The following is a 25024-nucleotide window of genomic DNA, read 5'->3' on the forward strand; positions in this document are numbered from 1 at the left end:
GGACAGAAGAGCTGACATCTGCACTCTTGAGTCAAACGCCACCAGAAAGTTTTCTTGCAAGAATGCTTCTCCAGCTACTGCTTCTGAAGCATTGATTTTTAGCATTTTGTTTTCTAACCTTAGTTTTCTTCAGAAAGTCTTCTCCATGTCCCAGTTACTCCTTAAAGATACCCCCACCTCCTGCTCCCTAATGTGTTATAGAAGTGCTACGATTTCTACTTACCTAGAGTAATAGCAATGCTGTCTAATCATTCCTAACCTGATTTCCAAAGGTCAGAAAGAACAGGTAGAAAGAAATGTTGCTTCAAATTGCTTTGTTCTCAGTTTGTTCCAATCCAGGCCAATTACTCCTCTTTCCAGGATGAGACATATGTAATTTGTTTTCTCAACACTGATTTCATTTTTCAGTAGTTCATTTTAACATTCAAGTTCCCTTCATCTGCAACCATGCAATTAGTTTTATCTTGTGCTTCTTTCAGATCCTGCCATATGCAAAAATGATGCGGTATGGTTTCTGGAATATCTCTTGTGCTGAAGAGACAGCAAAAGATGTTCTCTTGAAATGTCATCTTCCAAACAGGGTTTTGAAAACAATACATTATTTTCCCTTTTTGTCCAATTCAATCAAATGAAATAGTAGACTCCCAGTTATCTAACCAAGCCTGGAATAAATATACATATTTTTATACTTTTGTAAAGAGCTTCCATTTGTTTGGATAAATTCTGTCATTTCAGTATCTTCACTTTTGAGGATTTTCACAGGTCTGGGTCACATCTATCTTTTCTTTCTTAAAATAGCTACTTATCATCTCACAAAAATTTCTTCATTTCATTATCCTCCTTCACTTCAGGCCTTATTCTTAAGAAGAGACAGTTTTGTGCTTGGAGCTTTTGCAATGGCCAAGTAGACTACCCTGAACATACACATATCTATGTCACAAATCAGTGATTTAGATCACTTAAAAAAATCACCAAAGGTATTAGCAAAAGCAGTTTAATATGATGTTGTAAAAGTGTGACTTAAAGTTCGATGGCAAGGTTCACTCTAGTTACTGCATCAAAGAAACACAAAGGAAAATCAGGTTACACTAGAGTTAGAATGATTTCCAGAGAGACTGGGGCTACAAAAGGGTACAGAGGACCCTCCTATTGAGTCACAAGGTTCAGAGTCAATCCCCTTGCTTTCTAAAGTCCTGATGGAGCTTAGGTGAGGTTAAGTCCAATCTTAGTCTCAGACTTGGACAACAGTTTACATCTAAGAGTTTATATATGCAAAATTTATCAATTCAGCATGCAATCAAAGTTACCAAGACAAAATCAAAGTTACCATACTACAAAGTTATGCACGATATCGGTCACTTACCAAAGATCTGTCGTTGGTAAAAGGTCTCTCTGACTCGAGGAGCAACCTTGAGAGGTGTCCCAGCTCAAGGGGAGATCACTACTACAGAGCCACACTGCCTAACAGGGAGAGCTCAAAGGCAGCTCACTTAGGCTGTCATATTTATGGAATAAAGTGGTTGGCTCGTAGTCAAATCACATGTGATGGAAAGGTAGGCATGAGATTCCTTGTACCCACAACTTTCTTTGTTCCTTGATAAACGAGTCTTGGAAGAGCCTCCTGTTATTTATGCATTAATCACATGATCAGTGTTCCAAACTCATATGTATTGATGTTTACTGTGTCACATTGTTCCTTTGGGGGTTTTCAGAGAACAGGTCAAAACTAGAGTTCTTGGCCCAGTTGCAGCTCAGGCCTTTACCTCCTTTGGATCCTGTACCAAACTACTGCTAGATTGGTTAAGAGGTCATGCACATCCATCAATCTAGAAAAATCACATCTTTTTTTTCCCTCACTGCCTTTTTTGTGATACATGTGCCACATAGCACCTAGCTGGTAACATTTTCTCTCGTGCTTATCAGTGCAGTTCCCTGCTATGCTGAGGAAACAGCTTCTCTACCATATGTCAAACAGATATTTGTGCTACAAGTTGAACTTTCATTTTCTTTCATCTCTGGGATGCAGTTTACTTGTGTCTTGACATCAGCTGAGAACTTTATAGATCAGTTAGAAAAAACATAATTCCTTTTTTTCCTCATTTTGCTCTATAGTTAAAAACAACTCTTCCTCCATAGCTGCTTGAGCTTGCCTGAACAATACACGCTGCTTTTCTTGCTCCCCTAGAAGCAGTGGTTTGCACTGAAGTTTGACTGGTTTCCCATTTGCAGGTGACTCCTCCCTGCTGCCTGTGCCACAGGTCATGCCTGCTGTGAAAGGCTGATGGCTAGGTCCTTCCTGGGAGCTTTGTGCAGGTCATGGTCAGCTGTTGATGCATACATATGATTCCTGGTTGTACTTCAGGTTTATCAGATATGTCCAAACTGGTTCTAATGAGAACTCATTTAATCTATTCTGTTTTCCCCACACACATTCTTCAGCTATTCTGCTTACTTCTTCCCCAATATTAAATTGCCCATTAAGATCCCATCCCCCAGTGTACCATTTCTACTTGCAAAATACATTTTTCATGGCTATACACTTACTGGTTGTCTTGGATATTCCCTGACTGCTTCCTCAGGAAAGTTTATTTTCTATGAAACTGTTATTCTTTGGAAAAAGTAAGCTCAAGTAATCAACAACCTGTCTGGACTTCTCCTGTCGCTTCACATGAGACTGCCACAAAGCACCCATGTTCTGTATCTACCCTTTTCTTCCCTTCCAATAAGTTTTAGAAACTAAGCAGATTTCTTTGAGAGCCTGCCCACCTGCCTCTCAATGGTGCCAGTTAGTGCCCTTCTGCATAGCTCTGTTCACTGCAGTGCTTTTGGTTAAAAATCCACAGGCTGCGCTTCTTTGCCTTATTTACGTGAATGCCACAGTCTATTTTTCCTTCTCGTACCACACTATTTTGGTTTAGATGTCTGCCAGCAACAGAGATTAAGAGAAGATAGGATGATCTAAGCCAATTTATTACAACCTTCCTAAACACTTCTGTCATCCGTGCTGCTCACTGCATACCTAGAGAGTGACCAAGCTGTTAAACCTTTATATCTCTTAAAGAAGCAATATACCTGTACATGGACTAACACACACCTGTGTAATGTGCTGTTGACTTCATGTCATTGTGATGGTTTATTAGATCATCTGCAGTCACTACCCTTGGACATCTTCTAATGTGAGCTTCTGAAGAGAAACTAGCTTGGGGATGCAGAGAGATGATTTTTGTGTTCCACAGACTTTTTGCTAAATTACAGGCGAAGTACTTCTGCTGTATTTAAAAAATAAAAAATAGAAAGTGTGCTTACACACGCAAATGAGACAGACATGAACAATGATTCTGTTGTTGGCACAGAATTACTGTTTTACACTTCTGCAGGGATCATAGTAGGTGAATATTCTCATATATACTGATCACTCTTACTGTTTAACGCATGCACAAGGTCAAAGAACAATGCCTTGACAAAATATTAAAGGATTAAAAAGAAAAGGTTAGGATATGTCGTTTAAATAGAGAATTTGAATTTATGGGAAACAACAATGCAAAATATTAATAAAGTGAGCAGTATCTCTTAAATTGATAAGCATCTCCTGGGATGTTGCTATGACATAATACATCACTTTACCTAAAAAAACCATCCTGCATAAAATCATCCAAACACATTTTATTGCTGAAAATATCAAGGAGCACTTGCTGCGCTGTTGCTGTTTAACTTAGGCACCTAAACTACCAGTCTAGACACCCTGTGTTATCAGGGATGTTTACTAAGTGGTGATTCAGAACACCTCAGATAAAAGCTGACTCTTTTTTCACTGACTAACCAGAAAGTCTTTGAGTTGTATTCTGCAAATATCCATCTTTAACCACCTTCATAACTGGTACTATTAAACTACTAGTGGATTCATCACTGATATGTCTAAAACTTAATTTCTTACTTCCTTCCCCCCAAGAGAGCACATCTGTCTATAAAAATCCAGCTACAGCTAATTGCATGAAGGTATTTTGGTTTGAATCTTTTCATCATAAAAGTTCCAAAACAGAAATGTGATCTCATGTTAAGGCTCTGAACTATTAAGGTAAACAGGTTGATTTGAGAAAGCTTCACTATTTCAGAAGTAGTGATTTTAGTTACGTTTGAGCTGATGTAGCTTGTGTGCGCAGGAAGCGGGGAGCTGGCTGAGGCCCAGTCTTCCATCACACCAGGTAACACTTCTGCATCTTTTCAGCATTTTTTAGGTTTTCACTGCAAATCTGAGGGACTAGTAGTTAATAGATGAAAAGTGTAACTCTCAAGGAGGATGCAGGAAACATCAGAGTTTCTTGACTGGAGGCAGCTGTTGGGAAGACCTGTCCTGTTGGCTTTCAGAGTGGCTAACACAGCCCTCAACCTGATTGGCAGGAAAGTAGGAAATGTTCTGCAGTAAAACTTTGGAGAAAAAGATGGCAGAAGGAAAAGCAGAGTGTGCTTGTGGTGGAAAGCACTAGAAGTGGGTCAAAAACCAGTTCTGAACTGACAACTGAAATGTGGCATACTTTATAGGCCACAGGGTCATGACTAGGACTCTAAACATTCATAATCTTTAACCAGAGACACTATAAAGATTCCAAAACTGAGGCAGGCAGAAGGAGAAAAATGCTGTGATATTTTTGACAATAGAAAGAGTGACAAATACCTACGTGGTAAAGTTACGTAAGTAATTGATTGTTGGAAGAACAGTGAAAGGAAGTTCATGGAGATATCATGCCTGAGAAACAGGAATATCAGCGGAAGTTGCCATGTTCTAAAACCAAAATATTGGATCGTATGTCCAGAAGAGAATTGGAAAAAAACAAAGAGCATGAGTAACTAGATTATAAACAATGCATGAAACAAACAATAGAAAAAACTTGTTATATTCTTCAAACAAAAGTGATAACTAGGATAAATTTTCCCTAGTACTGTCAGTGATGTTTCCTAGACAACTGACTCGCTCCTGGACAACATGCCTCTGCCATGCTGTCACTGGAACTTCCTGCTTGCAACTTGGTTAAATCTATGATTTTTCCAGCTTTAACAGGATCTTTAGAAAAGAGTTTCAAATCTTTGTTCCTCCTTCTTACCACTTTATAGTTTTCTTAGCACACCCCCTACCTGGGGCAACTGCCTGAGAAGTTTCCCTCATGAATGGTATACCATGAATGAGCTTTCAAAGGGAGGAGAATGGAGCTGGCTTGTTATTTGCTACCAAAAAGTCATGTTCACAAGAAGGTGTATTGTTCTTTTAAAGCAACTGAAAGATCAGCTATAACCTGAAACCTTCAATATCTAAAGGTCTGACTAGATAAATATAGTACAACTGCCTGAAGTGTCTTTTCCAGGACTCCAGGAAGCACCTAACACATCAAATGAATCGTGTTTTATCTGATTCAGTTACTAGCAGAGACAGCTTTGTCTTGCACCTTCCAAATCTACTCCAGATTAGCCATCTAGTCTCATAAAGCCAGGAAGCCTTAGTGCTACTAAATCAGGCAGAACATGGAAGTTATTGTAGCAATTATACTTTGCTTGAAGGATCATTTGACTAACATATTGGCCAAAATGCTACAGCCCAAGCTTTCTCTGGACATCTCATTTTGTAGGATAAAGCAAAGCTAAGATAGCAGAAATGTACCCTGGTATCATCATTAAGATCTTTTCTCCCAAGAAGAGTTTCTTCAACTTATGGACCAACCCATCACCCAGAAGTGCTGGGAGGTGGCTAGCATAGATGACCCTGGGAACCATTTCAGAGGCAGCAGGGTGTGCTGGGTATTACTCCTTCGAAAAAGAAAAGGGAGTTAGATCAAAAATTTGTATTTCCAGATCTGAACAGCTATCTAGTAGGGTTTTATGATCTGGCAATATTCACTTCATAGCAACACAAAGACAGCTGACAAGCAAAATTCCTCATTACAGTTGACTTCAAAGATTTTTCAGTAAAATTACAGTTTCTGTGAAGTGTTAGTGTGATGTGTTAAATTAAGACACTTACTTATAATGCACCAGTATTGCTGACTGCAGCCTGGACCTGCTTGTTTGCAGAAACAAAGGAGTCTGGTTGCATTGCGCCTTGAGGGCCTCTGGTGCACAGTTGTCTTTTTTCCAGTGTCATCCTGCACCAGTCAAGCATGTACTTCTACAGCCCTCTTTGCAGGTGATGTGAAAGCATTTTGTGCTGAACAAATGTTTTACATCAAGCTACTCTCTGGGTTGGCTGGATTTCTATTAGCCCCATCCTCCTGAGAGCGCAGCATGGCCTCTCAGTCACATTACAGCTGAGTCTGCCATGAAAGCCTTTCACCCAGCCAAAGGGAGCTCAGAAAAAGCTGATACAGCTCTTTAAATACTAAAGAGATGTTGCCTAATGAGGAACAGAGAAGGAGGGGGGGGGGGAGTGGATCTGAGCTGCTAAACCTAGCCCCCTGCCCACACCTCAAGCAGCCAGATGCCTGAGAAACCATCCCATTCGTGGTGTGCTAGGCACAAAAAATGTCTAGGAGGAAGAAAGAGCAGGTGTATGTGAAGCATTTTTAGCTTTTACATCAAAACATGGCTCATAATCAGTGTCCTTAAAAGACTGATTGTTTGAAAAAAGTTATTTTGCTACAAAATTTCATTCTGATATCAGTGGGTGTTTGCATGCTTGCATATATGCATTTGCATATTGACACCTCCCTGCCCCCTTACAGCACACAGTTCTTCTCTTAAAGCTCATTTATTAAGCATTTTAGCAACCAACCCTTATACCAAAATATACAAAATAAAGCATGCTTATCTGTATTTTCATGGGAATCTTCCTTCTTTTAAACTTAAAATATTGAAAAACAGAGCTTATTTAGCCTTTATGCAAGAAACCGCACTGGACAAAAAAATTAGCAGCAGTGTAGCCTAGGCAGTTAACCAACAGTATATTTCTTGGATTGTGCTTAAGGAAGGCCAAGTGCCAGAACAGGAGAACATTATAACTGAGAAATTAGATGAACTTTCACTTGTAGACATTTATTTCATTATTTCCTAACTGGTAATATGTAGCATGTAATTATTGCCGTATGTAAAACACTGCATTAAACATTAATTTTTGTCTTTGTAGATTGCGTGAAGAACTATTCTACATACCTTGAAAGAGTACACAAGAAAACACAGTTAATTATCTCATTTTTCAGAATTGAGCAAAAATTGGGAAGATGTAGTTCACATGAATTACTACATCACTATTAGCCAGAAAAGCCAGGGGAAAAACCAGATTGAATTTGCTTAATTAGGTCCAGATCCAGTGAAGTATGTACATACCTCTAAGCCAGTGAGTGAGCCTATGGACAGCAAACAACTTAAAAGAACTATGTTGAAAGAGAATAGAAAGCTAAATATGGCACAGATTTCAGCTTCAACATGTGGTCTCATATGTTCAGGATTATCTGCATGCTCAAACATTTTGCACAACGATTGTTTTGTCTCTTGTCAGAGAATTGCTTAGTAAGAAGTTCTAGAAAACTGTCTTGAAGCTGATTAACACCCCATTTCATTCCTCCTCATTTCTCTGTCAGCTTTATAGAAAAAAGTTTCCCTGCAAAGGAAGAAGACAGCTATCAGGACTGCAGACTGCTAGAAACAACATGTATGAAATTATAGATTTAGGAACATTTAAAATCTGACAAAAATATGATTCAAAGTGTCCACATTATGGTTCAAAAACACTGGGCAAGAAAAAACTGCTTGCCACTGGGCAAAGCAGAAACAGCATATGTTACCAACTTGCAGGTGACACATGGGTTTTAGAGATTTTTCCTATCCGCACAGCAAGACATTCCTTCTTTGTTATTTTCTTGAGATAAGACACCCATCTGTCAGATCATTACAGAAATTATAGAGAAAATATTTGGCAGTACCTATTATTTGAAGATCATTACAGAAATTATAGAGAAAATATTTGGCAGTACCTATTATTTGACATATTATGGATATAAAGCAATTCTTGACCAGAGGGAATTCCCCAAATGTAGTAAACCAAGATACAGCTCAGCTAAGGGGCAAAGTCCATAACAAACATTATGCTAAACTGCGAAGAAACTCACTCAAGACAGCCCAATTCATGCAGAGGGACAAAGCCACAAGAGGAATACGACTGAAGAGAGAGCTCACAGGCCAGACACCCATATTGATTTAGACAGATGTGACGGAGATAAATTATGCTTGACCTGCAACAAAATAATAATTAACTTCCAACTTCCAGTCTAACCTAAAACCCCACACTTTTACCTAAGCAAAATGTTTCATCTAAATTGACTTCTCAAGAAATTCCAATAATGTGATATAAGAATTAATTCTAGAGATATTTCAGGATAAAAGAATGAGATTATAGGATAAGCAGTAGAAATAGAGCAAAGTAATTCCAGATATTTGTCAAAACTTTAAGCCAAATTTAAAAAGTTAGTATTTTCAGAGAGATCTAAACTTTGAGTCCTTCCTGAGTCCAGAAATAGAAACCTTATATTGCTGCTGGAAGCCAAAAGTTTGAGGCCATCATGTGTTTAGATAACTCTTGTTAACAACCGAGACTGAGGTGAAATAACCATGCTGAATTTTGACCCTTTTGAAGTTTGCAACTGTTTTGCACTATAGTGTGTTTTAATATGCATCTAATTATTTTCTGGTTCTCCAGCCTTGAGGAATAAATAGACCCTAGCTGATAAAGGCTGAATATCCCTGATCCAAATAATAGCTCGTGATAAAATTATGGATGCACAAAGGACAACTTTGATTTTTTTTTTTCCCAGATATTTGCTCAGTTACTTCTATTTTCTTAAAAAGGTGAATGTGTCTTTAAAGAGAAAGTTAACATACTAAGCCAGCTTATACTGCAGTAGCTATGACAACAGACATTGAAACAAGTGTGGAAAAATCTAGACCTGAATTTTAATTTCATTTCATTATTTTTTCAGTCTACTTTTCACATTGACTACTTTGCATCTTACTCTGAAGTTCTATAGAAATTATGGTTTCTTTTTAACACCAGATGCATAGTATCTTATGTAGCAGATTCTATAGTTGTTATTTAAGTTGGAAAAGAAAATACTTAGAGAATTAATGGACATCTCCTAATGTTTTCAGATGAATGCCAGACTGCCTTCTGGGGAATATGCTTTACCCAAAGATGCTGGGCTCAGTGCAGATGGACATGTGTGTGAGATCTGATTTCATGAAGCAATGATCCCATTGGATCAAGTATTAGCAAACTGTATCCTATTGTCTATTAGAGGTGAATTTTTCAAAATCAAAAGATAGGAGAAGAGATAGAGTTAAAAGTCACATTTTCAGCTGATTCAGTAACTGGGTTGGAGTGAGAAAGAAGAGACTTCAGTTCTAGCATCTCTTCCTTTTTTCTTCCAGTCCTTCCCATCTCCCTTGGACCAATCTTTTATAGGTTATATCCTCAATCATGGATACTATCAGCTTCACTAGAGAGACTATCTGGCTCCCTGTTCATGTCTCCTTTCCTATTCCTCTATATTCTTTCTAGCAGAAGGAGCAGAGAGCAATTTCACACCCTCTCCCGCCCCCCCTCCCCCCATCAAGCACAGCAGTTTAGAGATCAAGAACACTCTCTTTTTTTAAAAAAAAAAGGAAGAGAGAAACTCAGACCATTACCACTAACATCTCTTCTTACTCCATAAATGTTCTATCTGCCCTCTCTATTTCCTTTGAACAGCTCCAAAGCTTCCCAGGAAAGCCAAACCACTTTACAGCCATGAGTATACAGAAAATGAGTCACTTTAACCCCTTTGGAAGCGACCCACATCACCTGTGCTCCCAAAGCAACTTTTTGAACTGCAGCCACCCATAAGCTCCCATATAGCTGACCAGGCCAGGGACATTATGCAGCACCTTCCCCCAGTGGCCCACCTCAGCTTCTCTGGGGCCAGGGTCCCCTGAGCTCAGTGTGGTGAATTGTAGGGCACCACACATTGCAGAGGTTGGCACTATGAGGCATGCAAGCATAACATACAGAAACAGATGATCATCATGTTACTAATTGCTTATTAATTCCCTTAAGAACTGATTTTTGAGTAATCAATCCTCATAATTCTCCTGGAAAGCCAAAAATGCATAAGGAGTGCATAAAACGTAAGTCATTCTTTCCCTTAAAGTCTGATACCCTCACACTTTTTTTCACTTAGCTCCCTCCAGTTTCTCAATAAGGTGCCTCCTGCTGCATGAATGAAGAAAGACTTGTTGAACAAGGACTGTAAGTAAGCAGTCTTAATCTGCATTATCTTTTTTACTGGTGCGTTGCTTTTTAGACTTAGTTGCCTGCTAGAAATTTTTACTGGGACCATCTCATGTATAGGTAAGCAACTACAGATATATTCACAAGAGGAAGCTCAGGCCTTGCTCATCAGGCATCTCCACCCATTGCAGAATATGGGCTGCCCCACATTCAAATACATTACTCTCATTCCCTTGTTTGTTCTCTTTTCAAACTGAAGCCCTCTCTCGTACACTTGTAGGTTCTCCCTGCATTTCTAATATCTCCAACCTAACTGAATTATTGCAGCGTCCCATCTACTATTTGCAAAGCTTTGGACAATTTTGAGGTACTTGCAGATTTCATCCATGGCTTGCAAGCAGCTGAAAACCACCATTGCAACAAGTCCTCAGTCAGAAGAAGAGATTCAGGTTTTACTGACTGCAACAAATGAAAGAGATACTTGTGTAACCACTAAGAAAGAAGACATGTGAAGGAGCACAAGAAGCAAAGCCTAAAACCAAGCATAGTCCCAGCTTACCCAGGCACCATTTCCGTTTCACATAGGGGTAGTCTGTCTGGAGAAGACTGCATTTAAAGAGGGCCTACTCCCTGGCGCAGCTGCCACCTTTTATCTTAATTTCCCGCCTTGGGAGTGGAGAAGCAGCATTAACTCTTCAGTAGCTGGTTCAGGGAGGGTAGGGCAGGGTGCGGTGCTCAGTGCTCCTTGTTTCTGAGAACTTCTTGCCATTTCATCTGGAAATGCACCCAGCATATTATTCAATCTCTACTCTCCTTGCAGCAAAGCTCTTTCTCTTCCATCTTTGTCAGAATCAGGATGAAAGAGTCTTGCCATACATTTTGTTCTTTCTATGTGTATTTCAAATAACACTTATTAATAGTATCTTTGTTTCTGCATCCACTACACTCAGCATTCATTTTCTTTCTGATGATGAGTCTTCTGAAGTGCATGCACAGCTAATTTCAAATTCTTCCTCTTTAAAGCAGGTATGATTTTTTTAAAACCCTTTTTCCAATGACTCCGGTGGGCACTGAATGCTAGAGAAGTAAAACAGAGCCACATCTTTTACTAGAGTTGATATAGCCTTTCCATTCTTCCTCTCTCCTGCCATGCAGCAGTATCGAGAACCCTGTTTCAGTCTCTCATGTTGGCAAATTTGAAATGTATTCTTTTTTTTGTAACCATGGAATGAGTCACAGGCACTTGAAGTTCAATAAACCCCCAGAGGCAGCCAGCTTGGTTTATTTTCAGCTCTGATGGCCCACAGAGGCAAAAAAAAATTTTTTTTGAGACATGGAAATGGGATTTTTTCCTTATTATATGTAAACGATCCCCCTAACATGGGAGAGGGAAAAAGTTCATATCAAAAGGGAATATTTACTAAAATATCAGCTTCTCCCTGATGCAGAAGGATTATTAGCATCACTGAATTCCTCTTCTGTTCAAACAATCTATTACCAGATTTCTCAGAGAAGCTCTTTTGTGGTTGCTGCTTCTTGACATCAAGTGTCTGGGCAGTTTATCCTTTGTGTGAAGACAGTGTTGCAAAGAGGAAAAAACAAGGTGCTGAGTTTCCTGGTGAGGGGGGTGACAGAAGAACGCCCCTTTCCAGATAGGGCCATTAAGTTTGAGGTCTTCAGCAGAAGCATGAGATGAATTGCTTCCTTTCTAGGAATCAGTCTGATATAGCCTGGAGAAATATCTTCTTAGAAAGAGAGGCATTTTTACATTTACTGGTGCATTTCATACACTGCTCTATTGTATACTAACATAGGTACAGTGGCCTGGCAGTATTAAAGGAGGAAAGTGAGGATGATGTTCTGGTTGTGTACAGTGACATCTAGCAATGAGGGGACACAGAAATGACACACTCATATGGTGCAGAATGAGTATAAATTGATTCATATTATGTCTTAAGTATTGCAGAAGGCTCCATGTAATGTATCACTGGAAAAATTTTTCAGTTCATTTAAGTCCTACTGCACTACTTTTTTTTCCTACTTATTTCTGGAATTCATAAAGCCCAAACCAAATTCTGATTTTCAGTGTAGAGATTTAGCATTCAGGCTACAGACTGAATTTAGCATTCAAGATGAAAACAGTGCTGTCTTAAAAAGGGATACTTTTTTTTAATTTATTCTTCAAGGAAAAACTGAAAAAGAATACCTAATTAAAGTGTTTTTAAAAAGAGAGAAAAATGTGTGAGAGACAACATTTATTTAAATCTTTAAAACCCTGATCTCTTCCATGGGTTTCATTTTATTTCCATACTATGAAAACATATCCTTCTCTTGTTTCTCCCAGTTTTTTCTAGGGCAGACACTTAAGTAAAAATACCTTTTTATAAATCTGTTTGTATATTTGCCTACCTTATTTTTTAATCCATGTTTCTTTACAATGTTTGCTGAAAAACTACTGACCATTTTGCTGAGAGAAAATTGTTCAGTTAAACTTCCACATTTAATTGCTGGATATTAGAAACACTACTGTGCACTCTAGCCATAAGGATGGTTTCCTTATTTTCAACTCCTCTTCTGTTTCTACTCATTGTCATACTGGCTGCCATCCAAGTGGGATTTTAAACCTCCTGGTGTGACAAAAAGAAAGAAAAGGAAAGATCTGGTGACTTTCTAAGAGTCTTTTCTTTTAAGGATACACAGGTACTTTGGACAACTCCTGACTTCCTTTCTAGGAACGTCTGCCTTCCTTGGATACTCCCTTGCATGACCAGTTTGTGATAATAGAGAAGGTCCCCCACACAGATCCACATTCCCTCCACCAGTCATCAGATGACTGCCATTTTCTGATTTTTTTGGTGCTTTTCTTCATTGAGTCCCTCAGCCACTGTCGACATGTCATTTTGTTTCTCTGTGCCTTCGTCACTTAGAAGAGGTGTTGAATACCCTTCTGTATAGAATGTAGTTTACAGGGATAAGTTGTGTATTGTGAAATAATTAAGAAGTTGTAATTTCTACTACTGCACTTCAGTCTTCGGACCCACCTATGCTCTCCTGTAAAAAGTCAGAAAAGACCTAATATGGGATAGTCGAAGTTTTCTCATCTCAGAACCATTTTATTTTCTGAAAACCAACATATTAACTGTTCAAAATGGCCATCCGCCCTTTCACCATCGGAGAGCACCATCAGCCCTGGCTTGCACTTTTCAGAGTGCTGTAGACACAAGCTTCAAGTAATTTATAGTGAATGAAGAGGTTGCATACACAAAGGAGGGGGGAAGAAAAATGGCTTTGAGAACTCCTGGCTGCTTTGTGCTGGCTTTACACTTCATCATACACCTGATGAGTACTAAACATAACAGAAATATTTTACGTCTTGGCAGAAAAACATGCTATGTCTTTCTAAGAACAGTTGGGTCATTAGTGGTCATTCAGTCAGACAGACCGAGGCTGTCTCAAAGCTATTAGGTAGATGGTGAGAGGTTGGTTGTGAGAAAATGTTGTACTCGAGGATCACACCGAGCAATTACTTGGCTCAGCTGTGTGCAGACAGCCTTCACTGCAGGGCTGATGGACTGGTGGAAGCCAAAGGGGAAATCAGCATTTCATAAAAGTTAATGACCAAGGATATACTTCTTATGAGTCCTGACAACAGCAGGATTCAAATGCGAAGTGCAATACTATTCCCTTTTCCATTGCTCCGTCCGTTTTGGACCAGTCTCCCTCTCTTTTTTTATTGTTGTTACTGTTGGTTTTTACTATATACATTTGTGAGAAAGCCCTGAATAAGACACCCTCCATCATTTTCTTCCACTTCACTATCAGCTCTGACTCAGCTAGTCCATCCTTTTTCTTTTCTGCTTTGTCAGAGGTAATCTCTCAAGCGAGATTAAACATCCTCTTCCAGATGGCCCATTTTTGGTAAGAAAGTTCATGCATGAATCCAAGCAATGGCAAATCTGAAATCAGCATCCTGCACAGAGGGGAGCACTGGCATTCTGAGTAGTAGGCATTTTGACTACCACTATCACATAGTCTGTACTGACATTCATTCCAAACAAAGATATTCTTCATGAATGCTAAACACTGTAAGTGTGATTGCCCACCTCCCAAAGGTTAGTGTTATGTTTCATAATTTTATGAGTATTTTATTACTATTATTATAGTTCAAAATTATTAATAAATAATTATATTTAAGAACAACTATTAAATATATAATAGAAAAGAGATTGTTACCTTTTCCTACTGGCTGGAAACAAGAGAATACAGTAATCTCCAATGCAGCTTTCAGCCCTGGGGCACTTAAGTATGTATGTATGGGGTCCTATGTTGAGGACTCAAGACCAACTGTGACACACTAAATAACAGATTAACAATAACAAATGTAAATAAAACATCTGAATGTCTTTTAAAAAACAAGCAATGTTCTCATAATCATTATTTATTTCCTTTCCTTTTCACCTGCATATATCCTTCTATTCTACCTGGCATATTTTAATGCTTTTCTATTCTCTAACCGGCTCTGTAAATAATACTCATAGTTAAGCATTTTTTTAACTCATATAAGTAGGCAAGGCGTGTGAGATAAGTTACAGTGTTTGTTATCAAACACAGGATTGGAAACACAGATTGTGCATTAGACACGAGGGCTTAACACTGACAACAGCGTGCCCTGCAAGAAGTGCCCATGCCAGCTTCACAACTAGAAGCACGATGGTTGTGCCTGCACAACACAGCCCCGAACTCATTAAATCTTGTTGCTGGTTTAAAAAATTAGGGTTTTATTCCAAACTCAGTGTGATTCACTCTGTGACTACAGACAAAATGTTTCCTCTCTGTTTTCCATTTTCCCAGTTATTAAGCATGCATAAAGATGTTTCTAATTTTTAAGGCATTTTGAGACTTATGGGGGAAAAAATTTCATGGAAATGTTAATACTCAGTTTTGATGATTAGGATGAGTGGCATAGGGCAGGAAGAAACCCAAGGAAAAATTCACTGGTAAGTATGGTAAGTATAAAGCAGGCTCTGGGATATGTAACCAAGAGACAAATCTAAAAACGGGATCATTCCAATAACGCTTGTAAGATATAGAATAAATATGAATATACTTTAAGTATTCTGCCTTATCAAAACTGCATTTATGTCTATTTGTCATCCATGTCTAGAATTATTGTCTTTTTACTTGAGTTAGAAAAGTTTTCATTAACTCCCCAACATCTTCCCTTTACCCCAATGTTCCTTTCTTCACACATCCATGCACATCATTTATACTGGAAGATGTGCGTTCATGAATTGTACTACCAAGGTTGTTACTATCTATTTGCCACCATTGTGCAGCACTAGATTATCAGGTCACAATAAATGATAATAACACAGCACTGTCCCAAAAGTCAAACACATGAATAGTAACCCTTTTGTCTGACTATTTCTGGGATAATGCATAAGCTCAGTGGATTGCAAATTAAATATTTCATGACAGTTATATGATTAACTCATGAGATTTTTGAGGTTTTATGGGCAATATGATCAGGTCTATCTTTGTCCTTGTCAAGTAGTTGTATCCTTTTGGTCTCCATCTAGGGTTTCCTTTGCCACAGGTCTGCAGTAGGAGAACAAATCCCAGTCTTGACCAGGAAAGAGAAAGGGAAAGAAGGGAAAGGACTATCTAAAGTTTGCTGAGATCTTGAGTTGTTACTCTGCCTCCAAACTTATACTTTTCCATGGCAATACCAAGGAAAAGTACAGCATCAGTGCAGGGAAAGTGCAGCATCAGTGCTGCAAAGCTAGCTTGGAGACAGCTTTTGAAATATCAGAAATTTTTTGCGGGTGCAGATGATATTGAACATATGGTGTTTGAAAGAGTGGCCAACATTGCAAAAGCCTTTGGAATCATCTGATGTTTTGTTTTATGTTTCCTCACCCTTGGTTTTTAAGTCTGTCATATTTTCCTAGTAGCAATATAGTGACCCATTTATGGCAACTGCACATTCAACTTGTTACTAGTGATGTTATTTATCATAGTGAAAAGGAAAGATTTGAGAATGTAAAGATGAGCCTAAATGTGAGAAAAAAAGCAGTGTTTATACTTCATTGTATGGCCTGGATTATCTTTCCATAACATGCAAAATTACTTGGTAGGCACAAGTTGACTGTACATGTTCATTGTACGTATGCAGCTTAAGCAAAAGTCTTTTCTCATCTATGAGTACAGTGTTCTAGGTATTTTGAGCACAGAGCACAACATTTTCTATCATTGATGTGAAATGTCAGTCTGAACTGGGAAATGCCATGAAGCATGAAGTGATGAATTAGCATCATTTTTGCCAGGCTTAGTAATGCGCAGTGGGTTCACATTACACTATTTTAACTTGTGCCTGGGTTATTAATTTGGTTAGGAAATATCTAAAAAGTAAAGCCTTAAAAAATAGCATTGGCCTTTTTCTCTCTCTCTTAAATTTTGTGCAGGTCTTCTCAACCTTACCTTTAAGTGAAAACTATTCTTTCTCAACTTGTGCATTATACAGTTCCTAACTCTCTCCACGTATCTCATCTGCCTCACACTGAAGGCTTGTAGTTGAGACAATTGTATCGTACCACAAATTTGATTTTCTGCTCTTTATTCTATGGAAAAACTACTCTGGAATAGGTCAATTCCCTGGTATTATCTGGGTATCTCACTATTCGTGAATTCAGGCTTCCAAAACCTGCCTATATGAAATGAACGTCCTGATCCCAAGGCACCAAAATTCAGGTTTGGAAAGTCTATAAAATTCTGCTTTGTGCTGTACTGAAAACTCAAACATCAGTACTTTGGGGCATCAGACTCTGGGTGTTGACCTTACATGTCGTGAGACACTAATCCAAAACTTCATTAAACTAATCATTCAGTTGAGTAACTAATAATTTATTCAGAAGGTGGCAAAGAGACATCCTTCATATTTCATATGTGCCTGTCCATGCTCTGTAGCTAGGCAAAGCTGAATGAGAATTGAAGCACTAAGCCTGTATATCTTTTTCTACTTGCTTGCATCTGCATTTCAGCCAGACTAGTTCAGTGTATGTGTAGAAGTCTATAGGACACTCAGTTTCTGCTCACATGTCTGCAGTTTCAAGTCACCCAAATCAATTTACAGTTGGGATTGTCTATAATAGCTCGTAGGAGAGTGAGAAACTTCTGTATGCTGACAGACTTCCACAGGGTGTACGCGTATTTTATCAGACAGAATTAAAGCAAAACTCGGGAAAGGAGAGAAGAGGATTCAGACTCCCATTTCTGGAAAAGGACGTAAAAGCAAGTCAAGAGTGATGACATTATTCATTGAAAGCTCTCTTGCAGTCAGTTCACGGGAAGTCCATACGTTGCTGAGGGGAGTTTATAGTCAGTTATGGCCTTCAAGTGCTTTTTGGTTATACAGTGCTTCTGAAGTGTTTCAGAAAAAAAAAAAAAGAGCTAAACAAAGATATGAAAATGGAGGCTTTAAAAAAAAAAGCTTTCAAACAGTTAAGGAGGGAATGTACCTTCATATTTGGAACAGATGGAAATGTCAAGAACTCAACGTCATGGCAAAGGTCTTAAAAATCCTTCTGTAAGGAAGAAACTCTTCTCTTGCTACTGTCTGGCTCACTGAAATCTGAAGGACAGTTTCTACACTTCATCCAATTCAGCCAATAAGCGGACATAGTGTGGGATACAGGGCCTTTTCATGTTTGATCAAGCTTTATAACTTATCCAACTAATCATTGTGTTAAATGATTTGTAAGTGATATTTCAAGCTGGTTTATGTTGCTTAATTGATAACACTATGAACCTAAGTCCTGAGTATGAGCTGCACAGGACATGGTGGTGAATGTTCCCTAACTGCAACTGAAGAAACTTGTTGCAGAGCCAACGTAGGTTGAAAATTTAGTTCAGAAATAGTAGAGGAACTAGTGAGTGTCACAACTTCATTTGTATGCGTCTGCCTTCTATATTCATTCCTTGGCTTTTGGACTGAGACTTCCAATAAGGGTGCCAAGTGCAAAAATGTTTTCTCTTCTGTATCATGAACATCTGCTTATTAGGAACTGGTTTGATGCCATGAAATCCTCTTTAAAAATCCATAAAAAGAACTATCATTTGATTACAAATCTCTTCTTGGTAATATGATAATATCCATTTCATCATTTGTAGCTAGTTGTTCAAATAGTGATTTAATTCTTTTTTTTCAACAAAGGAATACACCACTAGCAAGATTTAGATATGTAATTGCATGAGATTCCAGGACTGAACACTCAGGATGCCACTTTAAACTTGAAAAAGTTTTCCACAATATTAATCTTTTAAATATGGCCACTGGAGATGGGTGGAGGTGATGGCCTTTTGACTTGTATTACAATTCCGGTCACCGAGATGGCCTTGCTTTTAACTTGGAGACAGCTGGTTGAAAGCCTGTCAGCAGCCTGCTTGTCCAGAGTGGTTCTGCTCAGCTTGCCACCACTAGCTGCTACAGCGTCAGCAACGAGAAAGTAAAGGCCCAACCTCTGCTTCCTGCAGATGATGAATGAGTGAGCCAAGGAGACATGCTGAAGTGTGCTGGCTCAGCTTGGGGGGGTACATCACCCCGAGCCTGCACCAGGGCCTCACCAACACTCTGTAGACGACTGTCCAAGCCAACCAGGTTGGAAAAGTTTGGACAAAATCAGTGTGGGCCGCTGTGCAGTCTGCCTTCATAAAACATGGGACAGAGAAAGGTGATGCGAGGTCCTTCTACAGGCAGACAAGTCTGTTAGCTTTGACTTGCTGTTCTCTTAAAACTCTACAGCCACTTGCAGCATGGCTACAAATGGCCTATGGGCAGCATATGAGAGAGCGCTCCAGTGAGTTGCTGAGATCTTGGCTCTCCATAAATACACTGATCTTTTCATGGGCATGCATGAAATGTATGTATATAATAAATATATATAAAGGTACACACACTGATGTATGTCCATATATGTCAATGTATATGCCCACAGAAAGGGCTGTACTGAGTATGTCTCTGTGGAACTGAACAATCAGGTATACAGGATGAACCTTACAACAGTTTACATTATTGCTTTTTAATGTTTTTTTCTAGACAACTTACATTTTAAAGTCAAGGGTGGAAAAAAAAGAAGAAATAATAGGATTATTGCAGCTTTTGAAAAGCACTTCCCCCTGCAACCCTTTTGCAGCCAAAATGATACTAAAGGGATTGAAGTAACCTTAACATTGCTCCATAGCAACACCAATCTTCCCTCTTCCTTTCTTCCATCCAGGCAGTGAGATTGTCTCGGGTATTGTCTCACCTATTCAATAACACAGCCAGGGAATGAAGAGGGTGAGAAAAACCCTCAGAAAGTAGAGTAGAAAAGATGAAAATTTTACGAATGGAAACAGAAGCAATATGGGGGGGGGGGGTGTGAACAAAGAGAGAGACTGACATTGTAACCTGCACACCTTTACTCATGACAGCCTCACTAGGGTGAGCAACACTGCCCTTTTCTTTCTGTGTTAGCCAGCTGGGGAAGTTATACGTTAACGTATGGTCAGTGTCCAAGCCATCCTTTATATATACTGTGCACTTTTCTCCAATTCATTCCATTTCCCATATGATTTTATTCAAGTTATAGTTTAATACTGTAGTTAGTTGCAGTGTAATGGCTTTTGAGACGACAAAATAGATGAGTGATACAAAGCATGTCAAATTGAACAGAGGGGATATGGTTGTAAACAAGGGGGGATCATCAAAGCCTCCTCCCTGAACTCCCACGAAACCAAAGACAGCTAGAAGAAGGAAGTGATCTTCATTGCTACAATGTGGAGGCAGTTGCTTGTTGTGTTGCTGTGAAGCAACAGCAAAAGAATACAAAAGAACATTTCATCTATTCACTTCAAGCATCTAAAACTATGCCTTTGTGAAAACTGCAGCGTGGTTTCATTGTGCTACGGAAACAAACCCAAGATCTTGTGCGACACTTCAAATAACAAGAACAATGTATTTCTCCATTACTTTACTTACATTAAGCACATGTGGTTTGTAGTTAATGTAGTTCCTGGTGTTATGAGAGAGCAATGAAAACAAAATCCATGCTTAATGCACTGAACTTTGACAACAGCAGCTGCAACTCAAAATTAAAATCTACTTCTTTGCTTTGCTCTAAGGGTCTGAACCAGCTTTGGGAAAGTGCTGCAGTGCACTGTGAATGAGGATATCTGAAATGAAAAACACCTGCACGACTGCCCAAAGGACAGATCAAATGCCCAAAAGCAAACAGTGGTGTGCTAGGCTGTTTGCTGAATACTCAGGTGAAATCAGACAAAACCCATAAGCCTTGGAGATTTCAAGACAAAAGAGAGATACTGAATTTAAGAGACTCCCTTCTGAGGGGAACAGAAGGCCCAATATGCAGACTGGACTCACTTCTTAGGGAAGTCTGCTGCCTCCCTGGGGCCCAGGTAAAAGATGTGAAGAGAAAACTTCCTACCATGGTACGGCCCTCAGACTATTATCCATTATTAATTTTTCAGGTAGGCAGAGATGAAGCTGCAACTAGAAGTCCAAGAGCAATCAAGACAGACTTCAGGGCCTTGGGATGACTGGTTAAAGGATCAGGAGCACAAGTAGTGTTCTCCTCTATCCTTCCAGTTGCAGGGAATGATGAGAGAAGAAACAGGAAGAGCCAGCAGATCAATACCTGGCTCTGAGCCTGCTGGCACCAGCAGGATTTTGGTTTTTTTGATCATGGGTCGGTCTACACATCACCAGGCCTGCCGGCAACAGGGCCTGGGGGAAAAGGATCTTTGCACAGGAAAAGGATCTTCCCCCCAAAGGGGGAAAAGGATCTTTGCACAGGAGTTAGCAGGGCTCATTAAAAGAGCTTTAAACTAGATTTGAAGGGGGAAAGGGATAAAACTAGGCTCACTAGAGATAAGTCTGAGAGCAGCACACCAATGTTTGAGGGACGGTGTGCTAGCAAGGTCCTCCCGTCTGCCATCTCAGTGGAGGCAAGGGATAGAGATCCATACGGCAGCAAAGTCAAAAGGGCTAAGAATGTGTTAGAAACCATGGAAGCGCTCGAGAATGGTCGCATAGGAATTAGGGCTTCTCGCCCCAAAAAGGTGACGGGATCAATAGCCCAACTGAAGTGCATCTACACCAATGCATGCAGCACGGGCAACAAACAGGAGGAGCTGGAAACCACTGCACAGCAGGAAAACTATGCTATAGTTGCCATCATGGAAACATGGTGGGATGACTCGCACAACTGGAGTGCTGCAATGGATGGCTATAAACTCTTCAGGAGGGATAGGCAAGGAAGGAGAGGTGGTGGGGTAGCCCTGTATGTTAGGCAGTGTCTTGATGTCTAGAGCTTAATGATGGTGACGATAGGGTGGAGAGTCTATGAGTAAGAATCAGGGGGAAGCCCAACAAGGCAGATATCATGGTGGGAGTCTGTTACAGACCACCCAACCAGGATGAAGAGGCAGACAAAATATTCTATAAGCAGCTGGGAGAAGTCTCACAATCGCTAGCCCTTGTTCTCATGGGGGACTTCAACGTACCAGATGTCTGCTGGAAATACAATACAGCAGAGAGGAAACGGTCTAGGAGATTCCTGGAGTGTGTGGCAGATAACTTCCTGACACAGCTGGTGAGTGAGCCAACGAGGGAAGGTGCCCCGCTGGACCTCTTGTTTGTGAACAGAGAAGGACTTCTGGGTGATGTGATGGTTGGAGGCTGTCTTGGGCACAGCGATCACCAAATGATAGAGTTTTTGATTCTTGGAGAAGTAAGGAGGGAAGTCAGCAGAACTGCTACCTTGGGCTTCCTGAGGGGAGACTTTGGCCTATTTAGGAGTCTGGTTGACAGAGTCCCTTGGGAAGCAGTCCTGAAGGGCAAAGGAGTCCAGGAAGGCTGGACATTCTTCAAGAAAGAAATTTTAAAAGCTCAAGAGTAGACCATCTCCGTCTGCCGAAAGACGAGCCGGCGGGGAAGACCACCAGCCTGGCTGAACAGAGAGCTTTGGCTGGAACGCAAGAGAAAAAGGAGACTTCATGACCTTTGGAAGAAGGGGCGAGCAATTTAGGAGGACTACAAGGATGTTGTGAGGTTATGCAGGGAGAAAATTAGAAGGGCCAAAGCCCAACTAGAACTTAATCTGGCTACTGCCGTAAAAGACAATAAAAAATGTTTCTATAAATACATTAGCAACAAAAGGAGGGCTAAGGAGAACCTCCATCCTTTATTGGACATGAAGGGAAACATAGTGACAAAGGATGAGGAAAAGGCTGGGGTACTTAATGCCACCTTTACTTCAGTCTTTAATAGTAAGACCAGTTGTTCTCCAGGTACCCAGCCCCCTGAGCTGGAAGACAGGGACGGGGAGCAGAGTGAAGCCCCCATAATCCAAGGGGAAATGGTTAGTGACCTGCTACACCACTTAGACACAGACAAGTCTATGGGGCTGGATGGGATCCACCCAAGGGTACTGAGGGAGCTGGCAGAACTGCTCACCAAGCCGCTTTCAATCCTTTGTCAGCAGTCCTGGCTAACCAGGGAGGTCCCAGTTGACTGGAAGTTAGCAAATGTGATGCCCATCTACAAGAAAGGCCGGAAGGAGGATCTGGGCAATTACAGGCTTGTCAGCCTGACCTCAGTGCCAGGGAAGCTGATGGAGCAGATCATCTTGAGTGCCATCACACGGCATGTATGGGACAACCAGGTGATCTGGCCCAGTCAGCAGGGATTTATGAAAGGCAGGTCCTGCTTGACCAACCTGATCTCCTTCTATGACAAGGTGACCTGCCTAGTGGATGAGGGAAAGGCTGTGGATGTTGTCTACCTAGATTTAGTAAAGCCTTTGACATGGTTCCCCACAGCATTCTCCTGGAGAAACTGGCTGCTCATGGCTTGGACGGGTGTACGCTTCACTGGGTAAAAATCTGGCTGGATGGCCAGGCCCAAAGAGTGGTGGTGAATGGAGTTAAAACCAGTTGGTGGCAGGTCACAAGTGGTGTCCCCGAGGGCTCAGTACTGGGGCCAGTTCTGTTTAATATCTTTATCAGTGATCTGGACGAGGGGATTAAGTGCACCCTCAGTAAGTTTGCAGACGACACCAAGTTGTGTGGGAGTGTTGATCTGCTGGAGGGTAGGAAGGTTCTGCAGAGGGACCTGGACAGGCTGGATCAATGGGCTGGGGCCAGTTGTATGAGGTTCAACAAGGCTAAGTTCCGGGTCCTAAACTTGGGCCACAGCAACCCCATGCAACGCTACAGGCTTGGGGAAGAGTGGCTGGAAAGCTGCCCAGCAGAAAAGGACCTGGTATTGTTTGACAGCCAGCTGAATATGAGCCAGCAGTGTGCCTAGGTGGCCAAGAAGGCCAATAGCATCCTGGCTTGTATCAAGAATAGTGTGGCCAGCAGGACTAGGGGAGTGATTATCGCCCTGTACTCAGCACTGGTAAGGCCGCACCTCGAATGCTGTGTTCAGTTTTGGGCCCCTCACTACAAGAGAGACATTGAGGTGCTGGAGTGTGTCCAGAGAAGGGCAACGAAGCTGGTGAAGGGTCTAGAGCACAAGTCTTATGAGGAGCACCTGAGGGAACTGGGTTTGTTTAGCCTGGAGAAAAGGAGGCTGAGGAGACGTTATCACTCTCTACCACTACCTGAAAGGAGGTTGTAGCAAGGTGGGTGTCAGCCTCTTCTCCCAAGTAATAAGCAATAGGATGCGGAAGTGGCCTCAAGTTGCACCACAGGAGGTTTAGATTGGATATTAGGAAAAATTTCTTCAGTAAAAGGGTTGTCAAGCATTGGAAGAGGCTGCCCAGGGCAGTGGTTGAGTCACCATCCCTGGAGGTATTTAGAAGACGTGTAGATGTGGTGCTTAGGGACATGGTTTAGTGGTGGACTTGGCAGTGCTAGGTTAATGGTTGGACTTGGTGATCTTAAAGGTCTTTTCCAACCTAAACAATTTTGTGATTCTATGATTTTTATCATCTGCTGCAAGGCACTAATCATGGAGATAAAAGACTCATTTATACTGGATGACTTGACCCAAAAGCAAGAGGAGGCAATGAAGGCAATGAGAGGTTTCTGCCATTGGTCTCAGAGCACTTTAGAACTGGCCAGAAGACATATCCACTGCAATTTTGGACTAAGTTGTTTTTTTTTGCAGGTTGGTTTTTTGGGGTTTGGTTTTTTTTCAGCAGCAGTGAACTGAACATTAGTAATTTTTTCTGTGATCTTGTGATGTCCTTTAGATGTTTAACTGCTTTTTATAATGACCCAATATGTTCAGGTTTTGTTTACTTGTTTTTCCTTTATATCGTCAAGGACCTGCTTTGATGGAAGTAGGAATTATGTAAAATTTAGTCTGCCTCTGAAGGAGGGTTCATTAGAATAGCCTCTGCTGAGTGCCTGGCAGGCTTCAGCCTCAGCTGCCGCTCTGGCTGAGCAAGGTTAAATTCTCTCCAGTGGTTTTCTTTAAGGATCTAATATAGGGACAGTGGGAGAAAAATTCAAGGGAGGAAGGCTGTGCAGACACTATGATCTTTAAAAGATGAACCAGGACTGGCAGAGAGAAAGAGTTGCTGGTGCCATACCTGCCCACTCCCAGGGGATGGCACCTGTGCAAGCCAAGACTCACAACCTGAATGTGGACTCTTCTCACTGCCTGTCCTCCACAGAAGAGGCAGTTCTTTATCATGCAGGGGCCCATTCATGGCACAAAGTCCTTTCTATAGGGATAAATGCCAGCTAGGGAAATAATGTGGCTCCACTGAG

The sequence above is a fragment of the Mycteria americana genome, chromosome 6 (assembly GCF_035582795.1).
Source record: "Mycteria americana isolate JAX WOST 10 ecotype Jacksonville Zoo and Gardens chromosome 6, USCA_MyAme_1.0, whole genome shotgun sequence".
Taxonomy (NCBI): Eukaryota; Metazoa; Chordata; class Aves; order Ciconiiformes; family Ciconiidae; genus Mycteria; species Mycteria americana.